Source organism: Octodon degus, unplaced genomic scaffold (assembly GCF_000260255.1).
Source record: "Octodon degus isolate 3935 unplaced genomic scaffold, OctDeg1.0 scaffold00034, whole genome shotgun sequence".
Lineage (NCBI taxonomy): Eukaryota > Metazoa > Chordata > Mammalia > Rodentia > Octodontidae > Octodon > Octodon degus.
The window spans coordinates 4,051,781-4,058,423 of NW_004524610.1; the positions used below are offsets into that span (position 1 = coordinate 4,051,781).

Consider the following 6,643-nt stretch of genomic DNA (forward strand, 5'->3'; position numbering starts at 1 on the left):
GCTGCGCCTGGGCTGGGACTGGTCCCGCTGGCGCAGGGTAGCAGGAAACTCTCCGCACACTCACCGGACCTGGGCTAGGACTCCTTACATAGTATTTGATTAGGTTAATATATACAAAAATATCAACTAAGAAAATGTTTTCATGATAGTAAAGAATTACTAAGAATAAAGCAACAAAAATACTGGAATGGCAAATACATGACCAGCACTTCTAACGGTTTGGGGACAGCATATCGCACAAAGTTCTAGTATGTGCTGGACATGGACAGTGTCCATGATGCTTACTGGGGGCCAAGTGTCACTTGTGGGACTGAGCTACTGCTTTTTCCTTGATATCCACATATCCACCCTATAGACCCAGACAGAATCAAGACCCATAGGGTGCAGGAGAAGTCCATTTATAGAGTATGCAGATGGATATATTTTGCTGCTATATATAAAAGAATAATTGAAAGACTACTTTTGTATACCTCTTTTTCTCCTGTGTTTAATGGTTTATCCTATTTAGTGGGTTCTTTCGATTCTCATTCATGGAGTTGTGGTCATTTTGATCCTGCTCTAGAATATCTTTTAGTAGTCTGTGTAGGGTTGGTTTTGTTGTCATGAAATTCTTTAGTTGTTCTTTGTCATGGAAGTATTTCACTTCTCCATTGAACTTGAGAGACAGTTTTCCAGGGTATAACAGTCTGGGTTGGAATTTGTTTTCTTGCATGACTTGTAGTCCTCTGCTCCATGCTCTTCTTGACTTGGTCTGTGAAGAGAAATCTGCCAATTATTCCGATGGATTTTCCTTTAAATGTGATGTTTCTTTTCTCAAGCAGCTTTTAGTATATGGTTCCTGTTCTGTATTTCTAGGATCTTGATTATTATATGTCTGGGTGTGGTTTTAATTGGGTTGATATTATTTGGAGTTCTATATGCTTCAGTTACATGAATATCAGATTGTTTCCCCATATTTGGGAAGTTTTCTGCTATTACTTCTGCCATATTTTTGTATCATTTCTACTGACTCCTTCTTTCTCATTGATGCCTATCATTCTTATGTTGTTCATCTTTGCATCGTCTTGCGGATGTTGAATTATTTTTTTCTGCATCCTAGTTGTTTTTAAGAGATCTTTCCTTACCTTTTTACTACCTGCAATGGTGTCTTCAAGATCTGAAAGTCTATTTTCACTGTCATTCAGACGGTTTTGCCAGCTTGTGATTAAGGTTTTAATTTCCTGTGTATCTCTTTGAGTCTGCTTCATGCATTCTATTTCTTTCCTATATTGCTCATTCAAGGCTTCCATCACTTTTCTATCCTCTATTTTTCATCAGTGTCTTCTTTAGAAGCACTTATTAATTCTTTCATTATAGTTATCATTTCTTTCTTTACTTTGGAGATTCTTCTGATGCTTATTAGTCTTATGTTGTTCATCTTTGCATCTTCTTGCAGTTGTTTCTTTACTTCAGATGCTATTATTTCAGAGATTTCAGGTATGTGCTTTCCAATTTCTTCTATGCTATTGTCTCCTGCATTTGTTCTGGGTGGGCTTGGGGCCTGCGAATGCATTTTACTCTTTCTCTTTGTCATTTTGTATTGCACTATCTTCTGATTTTTGGTGTAGAGCTTTGGTAGAGTTATTACCTTAGCACCAGGTCCAGATCTACCAAATTCAAACCCGTCCAAGCGGGTATGGTTTGGATCTAGCTGCTGTGCTCAACTTCTTCCTGTTGCAGCCCTTGGATGTGAATCCTGTGCCACTCTAGCAAGATGTTCCGCTCTTGGATCAGCTGGGTGGGTCTTGCCTCTAGCCTCTCTGCAAGGAGTTCTGTAGCAGGGTTCCACACCAGGCCTATCTGATGAAGGAAGTTCCACATGCATGCCAGGCCTGCATGCTGGCTGAAGTGAGGATCTGGAGGGTCCCTGGTGGTCCCACTGACCCACCAGGCCTGGGTGCTGGCTGGAGTGAGGGTCTGCTGGGCCCCAGGCGTTCTACCCACCCACAGGGCCTGGGTACTGCCTGAAGTCTGCTATACCTGTTTTAAAAAATCTTTTCCAAGTAAATTTTCTCCTATCTCAATCACTTAAAGAATACATAAAACACCAAGAGTATTCAACTATCTACTTTACTTTGCTGTAAATAAAACATGAACAAAAACAAAAAGCCATTGATGTAAAAAAGTGAAACAGAAATACTACAGTTATACCATATAACACATATGTGAGATTTTCAACTACAAATAGATACTAGCTTTTGTAGGGTGCCAGAGTGGCTAAGTAGAACCACTGGCAACAAGGTTAGGGTGATGGTGATGGTGATGGTGATGGTGGTGGTAATTATGGTGATGATAGTGGTGATGGCGGTGGTGATGAGAGTAGTGACAATTATGGTGGTAGTGGTGAGGGTGATGGTGGTAGTGTTGGTGGTAATGAGGGTGGTGGTCAGGGCAGTGCTGATGATGAGGGTGGTAGTGGTGATGGTGGTGAAGATAGTCACGGTAATTGTGCTGGTGCTGCTGGTGGTGACAGTGGTAGTGATGGTGGTGCTGGTGATGCTGGTGAAGGTAGCAAGTGGAACAGCACCACCCTTCCTGTTCTATTCCCAGCAGATGAGAGAAGGACATGGGATTTAAACAGTCTTAAGCTGAGGGGGAAGTCAGCAATTCCCCACCCTGCTCCCACCGTTGTCAGAGAACAGAGATGTGGTGGAGTGGAATACAGCAGGCTGTACGAGAGCCAGGAAGAGTGGACTGTACCCTGGAATGGGAGTAGCCAGTGGCTGTCTCTCTCTCTCTGAAAATGCCACAACAACTGGAGATTGATGCAGACACACAAAGTAAGGATATGTGGGCAGGCTACCCAGGGACGTACAGAAAGTTGCGGGCCAAAGTCTCTGGCCCCAGCCCACACATGCAGGCCAAGTCAGCCCCACATGCAGCACGAATGCCAAGTCAGACTTGGGACAGCTACCCAGCACAGATCTGGGTTCCAACCTGGACACTACTACAGAACCTAGGACACCAGAGGACTTCGGTTCTTTTTGTTTTGTTTGTCTGTTCGCTTGCTTTGTTTTCCTTTTTCTGTCTTTTCTTGGGAGATTCTTTAGGATTTTACTTTTATTATTTTCTTTTGTCTTTTTCTTCTCTTTCCTATCTTTTCTTGACTTTTTGAAATTGTTGTGTTAGTGAACATTGTCTCCAGGGTCAATATTCTTTTGCTTTCTCCTTCATTATTTCTCTCCTATCCTCTTCTTCCGTTTCCCAAAGCTTGGGAGATCATCCTTTGTCCTTCACCTTGTTGCTACCATATTTCTCTTCAATTATCTCTCCATTTTCCCCCATCACTCTTAACCCCCCCCCACACACACACAAGGTAAAATCACTCTACTAAGGGAAACTCATAGCATACAAGTTTTATAATAGATAAAATTTGTATGCTATATGATAGATTTCATGATATAACTATAGATCCTGCTCCTATCATTAAAGCCACCAAATTACCATAGTTTCTAGCTATGTTTCATGATATTGTTTTGTTACTGCTATTGTACTACTTTAGCCGTGGTGTAACACCTGTTGTAATCAGTCATTCTCCCTTGTATGAAAACACTGTCCAGGGTCATAATCATCACCACAGTCCACAGGACTGGGTGCTGAGTCAAACAGCAACTTCCCATCCCTAATAAACTGGGAAGTGGGATTCTGCAACAGACACAAAGGCCAAGGGAGACAAGATATTTCTGAGGAATAGACTTTCTTAAGGAAGCCTCAGTACTAGTAATAAAGCTGCCTATTTATCATGAGCAGTCCACAAGCATCAACACTGAAAACAAATTTACAAAATAAAAAAGGGCGGGGGGGGGGATGACAAGACACAGAAGCCAAACACAACCCTAGACCTCTAGCCTATAAATCAAGGGGACATGAGATTGAGAAAATCTGAAGACACTCACTTGAATTTTCTGAAATGGTAGCAGCAGAATTAAAACAAAACAGATGAATGAGGGGCTGGGGATAGCTCAGCAGAATAAGTGCCTGCCTGGCAGGTGCAAGGTCTTGAGTTCAATCCCTGGTACTGGGGGAAAAAAATGAATGGAGCTATAAAGAAAATCAACTCAGAGCTTGCTGTACATCCATCCTCCCCGCCTCGCAGAGCTGGAAGAAGGAAGGGTGGGGGTGTGGAAAATAAAAGGAAAAGTCCTGGCACCATGTAGGACAGCGCCCCCCACCCCGGCACTGCTGCTGGCTGGGGACCCCCAAGCTGCAGCCATGAATGCAAGCAGTGAGGCCGAGAGCTTCCCGGGCCCGATGAAAACTGCAGGCAGCACGACAGTGCTGGTGGAGCTGACCCCCGACATCCACATCTGTGGCATCTGCAAGCAGCAATTTAACAACCTGGATGCCTTTGTAGCCCACAAGCAGAGTGGCTGCCTGCTGACCAGCACTTCCGGGGCAGCCCCCAGCACAGTCCAGAGGTGACAGTGCTGGCCACCCAGACTCAGACCTTCACTAGAACCATCATTTCTGAGCCCCAAACCATCACAGTTTCAGCTCCAGAATTTGTTTTTGAGTATGGGCATCAAACTTATTTGCCTGCAAAAAGCAATGAAAACCAGACTGCCACTGTCATCTCTTCCTGCCAAGTCACGAATGAAAAGCCAGCCACTTCTCCTGCTCAGAAGCGGCTTAACTGTTGCTATCCAGGTTGCCAGTTCAACACTGCCTATGGCATGAAGGACATGGAGAGGCATCTAAAAATCCACACAGGAGACAAGTCCCACAAGTGTGAGATCTGCGGCAAGTGCTTCAGTCGGAAGGTCAAGCTAAAGACTCACATGCGGTGCCACACGGGCCAGAAGCCCTACAAGTGCAAGATGTGCGGCTATGCTATGGCCAACAGCAGCAGTCCCAACAAGCACCTGCAGATCCACTCGGACGAGCGGCCCTTCAAGTGCCAGATCTGTCCCTATGTCAGGTGCAACTCCTGCCAGCTCACCGTGCACCTGCGCTCCCACACCGACAGGGGACGCCCCCTTCCAGTGCTGGCTCCGGAGCTCCAAGTTCAAAATCAGTTAGGACTTGAAATGGCACATGTGCGTGCACTCGGGGGAGAAGCCTTTCAAGTGCGAGTTCTACAATGTCCGCTGCACCATGAAGGGGAACCTCCAGTCGCACATTCGCATCAAGCACAGCGGCAACAACTTCAAGTGTCTCCACTGCAACTTCCTGGGTGACAGCAAGGCCACCCTGCAGAAGCACAGCCACGTGCACCAGTCCGAGCACCCAGAGAAGCGCTCGGAGTGCAGCTACTTGTGCGCCCGCAAGACGGCGCTGCGCGTGCGCGAGCGCATCCACGGCCCCGAGCGCCCCTTCAAGTGCAGCTACTGCAGCTTCGACACGAAGCAGCCCAGCAACCCGAGCAAGCACATGAAAAGTTCCACGCGGACATGGCCACGGCCGAGGCGCTGGTGAAGGATGCGGGCAGGTTGAGCAGCCGCCAGGTGGCCAAGCTGGACGCCTAGAACACGTTTCACTGCGACATCTGCGAAGCCTCCTTCCTCCTTCCTCCTTCCCCGCAGCCACAAGAGGCAGCACAGTGAGTACTACTAGAGTAAGAACCCGGAAGTGACCGTGCTGCAGTTTCAGATGGACCCCAGCAGGCAGCCCGCCGCGGCCCTCGCCATCGGGCACCTCCAGGTACCCCTCCAGCTCAGCGCGGTGCCCCAGTTCTGCGAGGCGAAGGTCAAAATCATCGTCAGGCATCAAGTGCCCCAGGCGAACACCGCTGTGCAGGCCGTCAACATCGTCCTACCCACCCTGGTGGTGGAGCCCCAAAGAGCTGCCGGAACAGCCTTATTCTATCATCCAGGCGGCCAAGCACCCCACCTCGCTCTGTCCAGCGGACTCCATACCAGATTAAAAACTAGACACTCGGCAGGGAAGCTGGGAGGGTCGGAAGGAGAGAATGAGTAGAATTCGGGAAGAGATTCCCTCATGATCCTTCCCCGAATCGTGACTCCCCACCACCGCCGACACTGGAATAAACTGTGTTTTCTACAGCTTACTGTAATTTTTCAACACTGTAAAACTCTTAGACCACCTCTGCGTCAGCGAGCTAGCTAGGATGGGATCTTACACAGGAGGAGCTGGAATGCAGTGCGTTAGGGAGGGAATACACTTGTTTGTTCCCAGCTCTAACAAAGGTTCTGGCCTATCGCGTTCAGTTAGTGCAGCAGATGGCACCTCCTAGATCCTCTTAGGCTCTGCTCTGAAACGCCCCGCAGTCTGGGGCAATGTGTGATCCTCTATACAGACAAATAACCTGCTGGCTTGAAGCCCCATTTTCTACATGATGTTGCATGGATACTTGAAAGAAAAAACACCTAGTGCAAAGGAGCACTAAAGAAATGGTTTTCCTAATAAATTGATTCTTGGTTAAAATTTAAAAAAAGGAAAATCAAATCAGAAAAAATCTCTCAGGTAAAAAGAGATCAAAATGAAGGACTTGCTCAGTGAATCTAGCAGAGACATAGATTTAAAAAAAAACAAAAAACAGAGGCGCTCTGGAAAATGATGAAAACCATGAATACCTAACACAGGAAAGAAATGGAATCCGTGAGAAAGATTCAAACATCTACCCAAAAGATTAAAAATTCACTGA

General features: G+C 46.5%; 1 pseudogene; it reads left to right on the plus strand.

The window, feature by feature from the left end:
• The first annotated feature begins 4,251 nt into the window (after positions 1-4,251).
• LOC105742054 lies at positions 4,252-5,955 on the plus strand (annotated as a pseudogene).
• The last annotated feature ends 688 nt before the right edge of the window (positions 5,956-6,643 follow it).